Consider the following 14,442-nt stretch of genomic DNA (forward strand, 5'->3'; position numbering starts at 1 on the left):
TGAGGAAAATGAGGAAGAAAGCGGCAAAACTGCGGGAAACAACGGGATCAGTGGCTACGGAAAGGGCAATGTCAGTGTGGAACGAACGACAGAACAGAATAGTGGGATATAACGGAGAGTGTTTGTCCTGTGTTGCGTTTCGGTGAGAGTTCGGGTGCCGAGTGCCACAAGGAGCAGCAGTTTGCGAAGATCTACGGTAGCCGCAGGCTGGGTGCTGTTCGCATGGCTTAGCGGAAGACCCCTTTTCCCTCTATATGACGACGACCACTGCAGTCATTGACTGGCTTCTAGGCATTGGCTAACAGGAACAGCAAACAAGTACGTCATAGTGGTTGTACCAGCAGAGTATGGCATACATAAGCGAACCGTAGTTTCTGCTACTACAACAACCGTCACCAATTGCCTCTGATAGAGTCGATCTCCATCTGAAGAAAGTACATTGTCCACGACGGTTAATATTGTTACGTAAAGTGGCGCGTTCGTACATAGTCGATTCGCGCTATGCATTAGAAAGCGCCGCTATAGTGCAATTATAGACAAAAGAGAAACTATAAGGACATGGTGAAAGGGGCGACAATAACCACAACCACAATAAGACTATAGTACATATATATATATATATATAAATCGATAATCGCTAATGATGGCAACAGCGATGCTTGAGGGCACGCTTACTCCACGAATGCAGGCCGAGTTGGAGCGAGACCGTCCAGCTTGGGGTAATAACAAGTATTTATTTTGTTTGGGTCTGTCTTCTCTCACGCTCCATTTTTGAATAAACTGTGTGTTCTCAGAGTAGATAAGGGCGATAAATGCGTTTCTGGGCTTATATGTGTGCTGTGGTCGAGCCCATTCGCAACACCTAGATCAAGTGAAATGTAACTAGATCGTTTAGCTCAATAAAAGTCTATAAGAGACCACAGAGGTGAAGGCTGTCCGTGAGTGAAGGTAGCACCCGGGGCAATCCGTTTGCGCGGCGAGCACTTTCAGTCGCTTACTGGAGGCATCGCTTACTAGTACTTGACTTGCTTCTGCCGTCATAATAATGGCGAAAGTAACGAAATAAGGCTATTTACTTCGCCACTCGTCTGATGGATAGAGGCCTGTTGTCCAACAGTGTTTTCTAGTTAATGCGACCTGGAGAAGGAATGTAGGAGGTATAGCTGCATCGTTGGTGGCGTCTCTGATCGAATGTTCGCATATGGTACGTTTACTACCATCGCGATGCAATAGGCAGAAGTATCTTTACGCTTCGTCGATCCTTTTTCATCCACCAGATGAATCTCTCGAACATCGCTCTGCACGAGAGTGGTCTGCACGGGGTGCAAATGCTTCTTGTGTTACACGAGGGTTTGATTGAGGCCACTGTCAATTCTGTAACGGCAAGCAGATAAAAGGAGTACTCCTATAATGTAATAGTCCATAGGTAAAACGTTAATGATTTCTATAAAATTAATAAACGAAATTTCGGAAAATCGGGGTTTTTATTCATTTGTTTCGTATAGCTTTTGTTTGCTCTAGTATAGCAATTTCATACTCTATGCTATTAAAGTTATCTTTATTTTCAATCAGCTATTTATTACCGCGGATTCACTTAACTTCACAGGAGTTTACAAGTGATCTTGTTTGATTGTATCCTTCAGTTGTCTTTCGATTTGCATAAACAGTACACAACAACCTCTGCATAACTGGGTTAATAATAGAGTTATATTAGTGTGCTAGCGTGAGTAGTACTAACGATACTGTTATAGAGTGGTACGTGTGATACTTTGGGAAGAAGCACAAGACACTTTGTAAGACAGCGTCCGCAGCAGTGCTTTGCAGAGATACAGCACGTAGCTGGCAATTGTATTTAGGATGAAGAAAGTAAAGGCAAGGTCGGAGGCTCGACGTCCGAATGGTAGTAACCATTCCGGTAAGCATAATTGCAGGATTAAGGAAAAAATTATTTTTTCATTCTTATTTGGGTCTTATTCCTTTGCCTATCCGATGATCAAGCCCAGACCATATCCTAGCCTCCTGGCCTGTCGCAAATCAGATTTCATTTATGGCTTCTTTTTCCGTCCGTTTTCCTGCAGTCCACATAATTCTCCACCAAGCGAAGAACATGACCATCGTCTGGCGTCTATTTGGTCGACTACCGCTGCTATTATTATACTCGAACGAGAAAAAGAAGAAACAGTAACGATCCGCTTTATTGTCTATTCGTCTGTAAACGCTAATAATAGGGAGCTTTGTTGGCAAGAGAGGGGCAACGATAGCGATTCGGATTGTAGAAGCACCGGGTGAGAGAGACATGACCCGACGAACTGACCGTTCACTGTCGGAATTTGCCCGTCGAACTGTCTCCGTCAGAAGCCCCTAGCCGTCGATAGTCAATAGAGAAGAACACACAGAGGCTTCAATAGAAATCATCGGTGATCGAGTCAGCTATTGTGGATGTCAGCCAGACCGAACAAGCGAATAGGGGCTCGCTCGCTAAGTAACGGGAGATCACGATGTTGGTTTTCCTTTGGCGGCGAGTTAAACTCTAAGTCCCTGCTGTTCTCTTACTTGCTAATTTTCTCCATACCAATCAAATATCCGCCCGTGAATCTCCTTGATGGCCTTCGCTTCATCGGCAGCCTTCGACCTTGTCGAGCGGTCACTCAAGTAAACAAATAACTTCCGAGATAGCACTTACCAACGCATCCGTATGGTTGATTACATTTTGGATGCGTTTTTGGTTGTGGGCAATAAGTAGTCGTCACTAATGAATGTTTTCTAAATCGGCTTCATGCATCGGTAATTGCAAAACGTATTGCATATTATACATTCACATATATAAATATGTGCATGAACTAATTGTTAACAGTGTTTTTTGTAGAAGTTCATATTTGAACTACCGGATACATGAAGTTTCGTCCGAGCTAGCTTACCTTACTTACTGTATAGGATTTTTGCGCGGACCTGTTCGACCTACTATTTCGAACGGTTTCACGTGTCTTAACAGCGAAATGTTCGTCTGCTAAAAGCCTAAAAAAGCTAAAGTCTGAATAAAGCGCGCAAATTTTAAAATTATTCGCTGCGTAGTTTTCGTAAGCGAGAAGCAGTAGCTCACATCGTCTTATAACGGGTCCAACAGCGTATCTTTGCCTATATACACTGCAGTCAGAGAATAACGCTGTTTGTCTCTTGCCTGCTCCATTTTGGTCCCAGGAGCCGCAAAAGCGAGTACGGCTCGATCTTAGTTATCTTCGTTACATCTGCTACGTTCGCGTCTCGTCTATGCTCTCACCTGTTGCCTGTGCTCTACTCGAATTATTTGCTCATTCTCCAGATACTATCGATAGATAAACCGTCTATCTTAAGCTGCTACTTTGTTTTTTAGGCGATCTCGCCTGCCTGATCATGGCTGGAGTGGTTAGTTACCTACAATACCTATACATAACGCAGCTCGTTGGATGTCTAATTATTGCTTGTGGTCTGGTCCAAACGATAAAACAAGTTCGCTCACAGAATAAGAAACGAAAATACAAAGGTGAAGAGGGGGCGTCTGTGGACTTGACTAGTTATTTTATGGAAGGCGAACCAATGGGATCTGTGTATGTGCAGCCATTTCCGCTACTGCTGGAAACAACTGTCCATGTTGATGCCCGTGTACGAATCATTACCAGCAGAGGCAGTGTGACAATCAAGTAATTGGTAGCAGTGCGCCAGTTCCATCGTCGGTCATACCGTTGGCGGTTGTGCCCCGCATTTCGAGTTAATGATTCGCACCGAACTAGCGAGAAAGGAAGCTCAAAGCGAGGCGGCGCAACGGCCACAGCAAAAACTCGAAAAAAGGGGCGTCAAGCTCTGCCGGCAGCAGCGGTAAGTGGCGTTCTAAAGACCCCTATATCCTGTGTGAGTGGAATGGCTTACTGTTGCATCGAGTTTCGAAGCAGTATATGATGCGTCGGAACATGCGAGCGTGGGCACATCAGAAGCATTTAGTCGGACGACAGCAAACGCCAAGGAGGACAGGGAGGGGTCTTTCCCGTAGTGTGGTACATGCACAGTTACTCGTACCCTTATACATTTGACGAGAAGGACCAGTCCTCGATACCGCTCACAGGCCACCTCGGCATCATGACCACAGTCAGCGTTGCTCCTCGTATATATATGTTTCTTCGCCATAAATACAGATATGGACTGATGATGTGTGCCTAGCACTTAACATCGTGATGAATCGCGTTCTGTCACTGCAGTTGCTACTAATTGCCGTTACCGCTAGCGAGCTAACAATGGGCAGTCTTCAGTTTCTTCTATTATCTACAGAAATAATCACCGTTCTACGCCATGTTTTAGTATTGGCAAACGCATCTCTAGGCATGTCTGTTCTGCTGTGTGACATGACGCCGCCATCTGTGTCTGACGAGTAAGCGGGTTTGCATGAACGCATGCTCTATAAAGGAAGAATAGCTCATTTAGCCAAAGAGTGCCATTGCTCGTGCCGCCTTCCTCATGTGTCGACTCGATTCTGCATTGCAGTCTGGTGCAGTGTGTACCAGCCGGCCGGCCGGCTTGCTTTGATATCGTATAGAATAGAAACAATCGGCCTACGTCGCTCGTTATGGTAGTTAACCACATCATCATGGTCACAGTGGCAATAGCGATTATAACTATAGCAGCAGCGGCGGCGGCGGCGGCATCTGTCGTCGCGACCCTTAACTGGGAATAGCTATAACGTGCTCACAGAAAGTTGCTAAGAAACGCACACGTGCGCACAGAAGCAGGGATCTGGACTGGCAAGACACGCTCGATCGGGGACGAATCTAAAAGGAAGCTAGCAGAGAAAAATAAGCGTGGCCGATCTATTTGCCTTTGCTGCAGACCACTTAGGATCTACGTAAGAACTATGCTAGAATGGCTCCCGCAATGAAGTGAGATACGAACAAATACAAAACCTATTTATACATTAAAAACGAGCAATCCATCAAGTTACTGATGGCAGGCTTTCTCATTCGTCACCTTGGATTGTCGTTGATGAGCTCTTTGCGGTCGATATGTGCTGCATTTGAGGCGGACGAGGTGGCTGATTGGTAAGCTCCACATATTCGGTATAGGCCTTAGTCGTGTTAATGAGGAAGCGAGGTAAAGCCGACTGAGCCGGACGAGTGAGGCAGGTGATGACTTCGATTTTAGTCTGCCAATCGCGTTGTCCGTAATATGTGCTTGTTCAACCAAGCAGCCTACTGCAAGCGCTAGTACAATACAATGTTAATGGACTGCATTAACAGAAACGGTAACGAAAACTATTTTCAATTACTTTCGTAACTAAGCAGACGGAAATGGGCGAGATTTTTGGGTAAACTCAATCTCAAACGGGCGATGATAGGTGCCATATAAAGTTAGGGGGATTAAATGCTTCTATTCGGATCGACCGTGGTAGGTCTACACCTTTGGGGTCTTGTTTGTTATGGCTGCGATCGTCTCCGTTTCGGCAAAGGTCCCGGCTGTGATGAATCGGACGTGGCACTGTTGACAGCCGGCAATTTGGATAGCTTGCCATGTTTCAACAAATATCCTTCTTCGAGGCAACGTGGCAATTTCTACCCCGAAATAAGCGAATACTGGATACAGCTGATCCAAGCTACTAAATAGCGTAAATTTACAGTGTAAACTATTGTCAAGCTTTTAATAGTAATCAAAGTAACTAAAATGTGCCCTGAAACAAGCACGGATGAGACTGCTCATGTTGACCACTGTCTTGAAAGGTATTGCATTTGTCCTCTACATCATCATCATCACTGTGCTTAACGCCATGGGTGCCTCCAGCGTATTTCATATTTAACTGTTAAAAATTTGTAACCGGGAACGCGACAGGCAGGGCAGATGACTTGGCAACAGCAAATTCGGAGCGTATCCTACTTTGCAGTTAAGGCAAATATCAGATTCTGTGCATCCAACAGAAGCGGTGCGCCACACGCTAAAGGAAGAAGAGTACATATTTACTATCGCTACTGAAACGGATGATTTTTTTTTTAAATATAGAAGAGCATGGATTTGTTCGTCACTTCGTCGCTAACTGTGTTTTTGAACACTAAAGCTTCTGCGTACAGACACAATAGAACTCGCCAAAGCAACTAACGGAGCTACACGGCTGAGAGGAGGCCTGCGAAGTAGCATCACGATGATGCTAACTGTAATTTCGTAATTATTTGCACGGTCGTTACCTATTTAGGAGGGTAATCGGTGAGCAAGTTCAGAATTGGGCAAGCTAGCTTCAAGATGCGTTCTCATGTGAAGATCGGCTTAAATCTGGACTCTTCGCACACCCGAATGTGGTGCAGTACCCATAAAGGGGGTCAGCTTGGCAGTTAAGGTATTACTATTATCTGTCTGGTAAAACGCCGTCAGCTCTAAAGCTAATGCAAGACTGTGTTGAAGCAGTAGCTACGGCAGTAGGGTATTTTATTTATGGAGGTACTCCTTCTTGCTCTCAGCCCTTATCACTTGGTGGGTTCTCTGCTTTAAGTGCTTATGGCCTTTCCTGGTCCTGATGTTGTTACCTTCTTACAGAAATGCTGTGCTATGCTGTTATTGATCTAGCGCGTCAGCACGCTCTCACCAGCTTTGTCCTATGGTGTCGACGCTAAATTGGATCGCCCACGGAAGTTGATGATGGAGAAGCTGCTGTTTTTTCTTTCACCACTCCCCGCTCGAGCACTCACTGTTCGATACGCTGGTGATGCGATGCCCTGTCGTCTGTTGGTTAATCGGTGTGGTGATGCAATGCAATGCCAACAGTGGCTATTGCTGCTGCTGTTGCCACTGCCGACGCATCGAAGTAAGCAGAACAAGAAAGCAAGGAAGCTAACCAACGGACGAGCCAAAGCAAAGGTTGGCGCAGAAGGGGCCTAAGTGAAGATGACGGCTAAGTCACGATGGCCTCGTCGATATCATCTCCCATATCCCCAGCATTCGAACGACCGTCTGCCTGTCCGTCCCTCCGACCGAACATTTAGTTCAACCTAGCTGTCTCTATCTGTCTGTTTCACAGACGAATAGGAGCCAACGACAAAACCACTAGCTCGTATCTATAGACACGCGTACACGAACATGTCTATTTATACCAACACAACACAAAAGCCACTCAGGGATGATGGTACCTGCAGTTCAGGCGGAATCCAGCATTGGGTTGATCGCCACTGCCGATTCCATCACACGGTTCAACCAGCAACAGCTGGGGGCAAAGCTGGCCACTCTACTTGCCCTTTTCTTATTCGTCTTTCATACAGCCAGGTCATTTTGTTAAAGTACTGCCTTACCTAATCTTGATGCTCTACCTGCCGATTTCTTCGTCTGCTTTCTTCCATTTCGCTGCTAGCCGAGTTTGTTCGATACAGCGTCGCTGACAACCGTTGGGTTACTGCACAGATCTTTCGTCGGTTTGTCTTTCGTCCCGTGGCTTTGGTTAAGTTCGTAGCGTTCATTGCCTAACGGTTATCGACAGCAACTACTAGAACTTTGGAGAAATGGCGTAAAAGCAACCGTGTTAGTTCTATGTGTAACTCTGTCTGTTTAATCCTTTTTTCCTGGACCTCTTTCGCTGCATCTTGTATGTTTCGCACCCTATTGCTCGTATGGTTTCATATGTTAGCAAGTGCTTAGTATCTTCAGTATTTTTTCTATCTTCACCTTGGCTAGCGTGAAACAACTTCTGTCGTATCCTCGGACATGTTTCGTACTGCGGAGCGAATACGCGATGCTATCTAGTCGGTGGTCGTGTGCAGCCTGTTTTACGTCCTACGCCCCTCTCGAACCTCTCATCTTGTCGACCTACTAGACAAAGAAGTTGAGGTATTACATTTTTGCTGCTTCTGCTGCTGTTCTCCTTGCCTGGCAGCATGGCTGACCTGAGTAGCCTATCGCTGCCGTTGCTGTTCTCGCTACGGCCGTGTGCTTGAAATGTCGCTAGTTTGCTACCTGCCCAGCTGAATTCAAGCTGCCGTCTTCGTTGTAACTGTCGTCCTTCCTGCGCGTAAGCACCACAGCCAAGTAACTCGTTTGGCTTAGACAGTTAGGTTGGCCACCTCTTACCGAGCAGTATTCATCCCCAGGGAAGGTCATAATAGATGTACCACTATTAGTGACTTAGGTGGACATAGACACATAAACGAGCACTTGCGTTCCGTTCCGGGCGCTCAGTCACAGCAAATCATGCAGTTATCTTACCTCCTGTGCTTTTCCCCTTTCCTTTTTTCCCGTCTCTTTGATCCTGACTGGCTAAAATAGAGTGGTCAGGAGTGGCAATAGCTGGGCGGCCGGTGGGCTGGTTGACTCACATGCGCCGATGGATAAACGAACGACGTCTAGAACTAGGACCAGTTCGAAAGCAACGGCTATGCGAACTAGAGACGACTAACAGCAACTACATGTAGCCAGCGGCTTATACGACGGATGCCCTTAGCGATGACCAACCAAGGCCTGACAGTACGCGCTGCCTCGGTCTCTTACGGCTGTGGCACACTTGAGTCTGCTACAGTGTTGTATTAGGACAAGGACTGTGACGGCTCGCGCTCGATGTCTATGGCGTCCAGCTTACGCTGACCTTCTCCCCGTTCCTACTTACCTTAGGTAGGGAGTGAATTGGGGCATTCTGGGGATGTTCATGGCTATACGAGAGAAAAAGACGGTGGCAGAAAAGAGTCTCAGGTGAACCTTCAGCAGGGAGCAGCGTCTGCCGACTCCGGGGTGCTCTGCTGCTTGAGTGGGTAGCTTGGTTGTGAGATCGTGTTGGACACGGGTAGCGGCGATAGCGAATGCCTGGTCGTTTGAGACCGTCGAGACCATTGTTCGAGATGCGTGACCAAAGCAATCCGGAACAGTTGAGGCGGCAACGAAAGACCAAGGTGGGCGGCATTCCTCTGCCTAGCGGTCGGTTGTCTGCTGCTAGCACTACTTAGGTACGGAGGGCAGCCGCTGTTAGGCTTAGCCGATTAGTGCTGCGGGAAGATACACTAGCAGTCGTACTGGCGAAGAATACGCAGGTCACCGCCTTGCTTGTGTCCTCCTTGATCTTTCGTTCAGCAGCCGCAAACGGCCGACGCGGCGACATGGGTCCTTTGGTCGGAGGGCGATCAGTTTGCCGGGAAAATTTGGGCGGCAGGAAGCAGCTTGCCAATGAAAGGGGGACAAACAGGTCCACCGAAATACCTCGACTTGGCATGGAGGCCTGTGTAGCGTTTCCTCGCCACTCTGCCGACACTTGATCTCGCTGTGCTCACCTTCCAATAGCCTTCCTATAACCATTTCGTAGAAGAAGCTAACACCCACTTCATGTCAGCTCCGCCTTGACACTGCGGACTAGGTATGCCACCTAGCTTCGCTTGCTTATATATATATATGATAATGTCAAAGTTCTTAGCCAAATATGCGTGTCTATGGGTGAGTTCATCTGCATTCATTGTGGGGAGCTCAATCCTTTAGGAATTTAATTTTAGATGAATACTGTTGACTGCTTGCCCTGCTGCTATTGGACGAGGCCCTGAGCGGAAGAAGCTCGAGGAAGGTTTGGCATCCGGTCGTTGTACGTACTACATGGCGCAGAACGAACAACGACAGCGGTGACCTGCTTGCTTGTTCATTGGGCCGGGGCCGTCTTACCGTTTTGGTCGCCATGTCGTGGGCTCGCATGCTTTTTATATCGAATGACGGATTGAAGTGTAGCAGAAGCGGCCAGACCGATGGACTTGCTTTTATGTCTTTTCACCTACCTCACGGACACGACGGTAGTAGTACCGGCGACGGCAACCAAGCTCAAGCTTTATTGTTGCTTCACTGCTTTGTGTCTTCTGCACTGTGCCAAACGGCAGCGAACATGTGATCCTATTGTGGCTTTGTCGTCATCTACTAGTGTTCTGTAGACAGCACTCCCAAATGCATCAGAACTATGAACGTATTAACTAACAACAGTTAGCAAACCAAAAAGATACCAAATCTATCCCAACCAACCAGGCAGAAAAGATTGAAACTAAGGACAATCTCGGACTAACTCCCATAACTTACGCCGAATTAAGTGTTGGGTTGGCATTATTGAAAGATGCGCTATGGTTATCTTGCGGCTACGACGAACTATGAAACTTCTTATAGTTCAATGGTCAGCCCAACTAAATAGGTATTCACAATTCGACTACGAAAGAGATCAGCTGCATCGCTTAAAGCCTGATCTTCAGAAGCACTACCAGTAGCTGCCTAAATAAAATAGGTGGAGAGAGAGGAGAGAGAGAGAGAGAGAGAGAGAGAGAGAGAGAGAGAGAGAGAGAGAGAGAGAGACATGAACACTAGCCCGAAATCTCAACGCGCTCCATTTAGTGATAGAATAGAAACCGCTAAACGTTGCGCACAACAAGGTCGGGGAAGCGACACGGGAGCACGCATTTTGTAAAGCCTGCAGCTACTACGTCTCATTAGAACAGAAGGAGAGGAAAAGCGAAAGCGTCGATTAGATCGAACTTGCTTGTGAAAACCGCTATCAACGAACCACTGCTACCGGTTCTGCTTCTGTTCGCGGTCAAGCTAACAATGGGGGATCTTCACCCGAAGCAGTGACCGTTGATGTGAAGCACTGCCCATTCGGTAAGTTTAGGGGATCCTGGATATCCACAACCGTGATGTTTTCATCGGAAGATATTGGCCGATTATCAGGCAGTAGGGCTACGCGCAAGATTCGATTTCACAGCAACCCCAAACTCTGGAAACGGAGCGAAAGAGCGCGAGAAAGAGACGCTTTTCGTTCGTCCATGCAAATGCCGAATCAATTCTATCTATCTATGCGGTTTCGATGGCATCGCTGTTAGCTTCTATGAAACTGTGTAAATTGGAGACGATCCATCCCCAAAGCGGTCGTTTGAGAAGATAACTCTGATTTGACGTCCACTAACCAGAAGCGCATATCTTTATACGGGAATTTGTGGTCTATAAATGCGAACGCTTCGAACTTTTCCTACTACTGCAAGCATATTTGCTGCAAGTATTGCTTATGAGATAATTTTTCTCCCGTCGGTCCTTGTAGTGATGTTTGAGGATCACCTAACGACAGGGTGTTAAGGCACCAGCTCGTATATTATGTATGGCGCAACTGCATCAATGTGAAAGGCAACAACGCTTACATTTGTGAAACTGCACTTCTGCAGTATTATGTGCCATATATGTGTATGTATATCACCGTATGTCTGTGGCCGAAAGGTTCGTTCAGCGCCTTATAAGAGTATAATAACCCCCCAAACCTCCCCGAATCTTTTGCCAAAATGGAGGCGGTAGATGATGCGGTTTATTGCATCACCGCCACTTTCTGGACAGTAATTTCTCTTAACTCATATACAGTGCCCACTTTGCGGCCCACCAGCCCTCTAATATTACTGTAACTTAGCTCCGTTCTTCCCAGATCAGGCCACCACATGAGACTGCGATCGTATCATTAGACGCTCGACGAGCACTAGCTTTGCTGTGGCTCAATAAAGTTATTAGGATTATTATTATGAATTTCGACTTAGATTATCCAATCTTGATAAGACTTCTGATAAGTTTAAGGCTCTTACTGCTGCCGCCCTGTTTATGCTACGATGTCACAGCCGGCAGGGTGGCACCTTTATCCTACGGATTCAAGCTTAGACAATAGGGTTCACTACATCAGTCTAAGCAGCAGGCAGTATTTGGACGAACGCGACGCGGTCAGGTACAACAAAATATATGACACCATTCGCCTGACCATAATATCATATCTCCTGTTGCGGCCTGGGGCCATTCGACGAGTGGAGAAGTGGAAGCTAAAAGCCGAGATCCATTAGGTATCATAATTGAGCAACATATTATTTTAAATGAACTAGTGCCAGTGAATCAGTTGGTCGACTGTTGACGTTACGCCCGACGAGCTAGCTTTTTCGTAACTTGAATTTTTATAGAGGGAAACAAATTTTTGGCACTGCACATATGGGTTCGCGTTCATATTGATATCGCGTTTGTATATATACACAATCATCCCTCATTACGATTTCTGTTTTGCCAGCGTTTAATAGCAGAAGCAGTAATGGTTAGACTCTTTTGAGTTATTTTTCGACTCGCTGCATTCCCGAAGTTAATGTGGCGTATGCGGTCTGCGGGTTGCGGATATCTGTTGTCCAGTCTGCGCCCGGATCACCTTTGGCCGACACAATACATAGCACTTAGGGCCGGCCGTGCAGCAGGACCAATCGAGCGATGCAGACGCTTACGGCCCCTGGTTGCTTCACTTTATCTCTCCAAGTCCCAAGTCAGTCCAGGAGAAGATTGGCTGAACCTGAGTCGCCGCCATATTGATGGCGTCGTCGTTTTTCGATGCTTATGCTATACTGCGTGCTGATAATAGTGGCGCTGCTGCCGCCGCGGTCTGTACCCACGAACGAGCAGAGGACGAATGGACCTGGTGTAATTTGGGGGGATACAGACGAAAGAAAGAAAACGATATTTTCGTCTTCGTCGTTCTTCCTCTCTTCATGGAGGTTTAGAAGATGCGCACAAAGCAGGGGCACAGGGTGAGAGAAGATGAGACCGCGAGCAAGTGGAAGATAGCAGTGAGTGTCCAAGAGCCTTAACTAAACCGAGACGACTGAGCAGTAGCGTAGAGGGAACATTGATACAAAGTGAGAGAACGACGGATGCCGCTGCTGTCGACCCGACAACGACATGTTCTGCCAATTGCCGCTTGTTCGCTTACTCACCTGCTTGCTTGTCCGTTCGGTCGCTTGCTCGCTTTTCAAAGACGAAACGAAAGGAAATCGAGGAAATGAACGGGCGACATCAAGCAACTAGCAAACGAGCGAAAGAAACCTGTGCGCGCTCGCCCTTCAGCAATGAAGCGAGGTAGCGAAAAGACGCAAAAGGAGAACGACGAAGCTTAGGGTGCCGCTGCCGCTGCTGATCGCCGGCGTAAGATTGGCTTGGACCTATCGTTTCATTCCGTTTGTTTCGATCCATTCCTCCTAGATAGAGGCCGAATCAGCGACGAAAACGACAAGGACAACAAGGACAAAGGCGACTGCGACGACGAAGTAACAGCAGCAGCAGCGGCAGCCGAGGCGGACCCTATACACGGTTGCAATGAAAAACGCATGTAGCCGGCTACAGATCAACTCGATCCGTTTCGACTCGGCTACTCGAAGCGGAAAACCTCGCTGGGGTGGTGCTGTTGTGTTACTGCTGTGTGTATGTTGAATTACTGCCTGGTTTACTAGCTGCTGCTGGATCTTCGCCGGCGCTGTTGTTTATTGGTACCCCCGATGAATGGGAAAGGGCGCGCCGTGACGTCAGCTCAGGCAGAAGCACCATCATCATTGCCACCGACTAACCGAAGTGGTTGTAAGTACAAACAGAAAGCCTAAAGAAGCCACCGAGTTGGGTAGTAACCGTATTCGAAGCTGTTGCAGTCGTCGGTTCGAAAGGTGGCCAGCCCATTTTTGTGGGGCATACGCATGATTGAGTGAGTAAGTGACGAGCGAGCGAATGAGTGAGTGATCTGTGGCGTCCGAATCGATTGCTGTGCCCCGACTACAAATGCTTCCAGGGCAGATCATTCGCTTTCGTTCATCAATATATCAAGTTGGAATTGTTTTACGCGTAAATTGGTTTGTTGTTCAGCTGCTTAGCGGCATGGTATGTCTAAGGTGCTTTAATGTTAGGGCGAAAAGTAAACGACAAGATGTCCTACGTTTAGCAAAGGAGAAATCGTGTGCAATTTAAACTGCTGCTGATGCTATTGACGTGCAATTGTATGAGTGGGTGATTTGTAGATCGGGATATGGTATCACGGAAAACTTTGGTTAATTAAGTCATATCGTTTGTATTAAACGATATATGAGTCTAACAGATTGTCCGGATTGTACGATCACTGGATACGTTTGCGGAAGACAGGAATAATGTGAAGTGGTATTGTGGTGTGTATCGAAGGGTGAATGCTGTTTCACCCCCGTGATTATGCTGGTGTTATACGGCCGCAGCTCGAATCTCGTTCTAGCCAATTGGAATGGTGATTTTATAACTGCCGATACCCTTTTGTTAGTTTGTTCGGCGACTGAATTAGTATCGTCATTGATCACAGGAGAGTCACCGTACCGTGATCGTGCGCTGTTGTAACATCGGTATACTACAACCCAGTTACTCGGATACGATACGCGGCTGTTTGAAAAGTTCACTCTGTGTAGATGCATTACATATAATACTATATATGGATACATAACGGTGAACAGGGGTCCACAACTGAGGATAACGAACGTTGCTTGACGGTAAGTAGCGCGTAAAACACGCTTGACGAGAACGAAATTGATGTCACGTCATAACATAACGAGATACACTGACGAGGGATAGTCACAGCATACGACGGATAGACAGCCCTAGTCTATTGCTCCATTGCAACGTACACTTGGATAGGTACAATCTGAAACA

The 14,442-nt window shown here is 46.9% G+C and overlaps 1 protein-coding gene across 9 annotated transcripts in view; it reads left to right on the forward strand.

Moving 5' to 3' along the window:
• Positions 1-14,442, forward strand: part of LOC111245819 (adhesion G protein-coupled receptor L1-like) — a 327,353-nt gene that overhangs the window by 95,163 nt on the left and 217,748 nt on the right. For 2 of the 9 annotated variants that reach the window (XM_086980764.1, XM_086980769.1), the window contains exon 1: positions 3,347-3,852. The exons of 6 other annotated variants lie outside the window; for them this stretch is intronic. The gene's annotated coding sequence lies outside the window, so the exon portion shown is untranslated. Of the gene's footprint in view, positions 1-3,346; positions 3,853-8,481; positions 14,283-14,442 lie in introns of those variants that run through there. One more of the 9 variants, XM_086980767.1, reaches the window with a different exon arrangement.

Source organism: Varroa destructor, unplaced genomic scaffold (genome assembly GCF_002443255.2).
Source record: "Varroa destructor unplaced genomic scaffold, Vdes_3.0 BEIS01000002.1, whole genome shotgun sequence".
NCBI lineage: Eukaryota > Metazoa > Arthropoda > Arachnida > Mesostigmata > Varroidae > Varroa > Varroa destructor.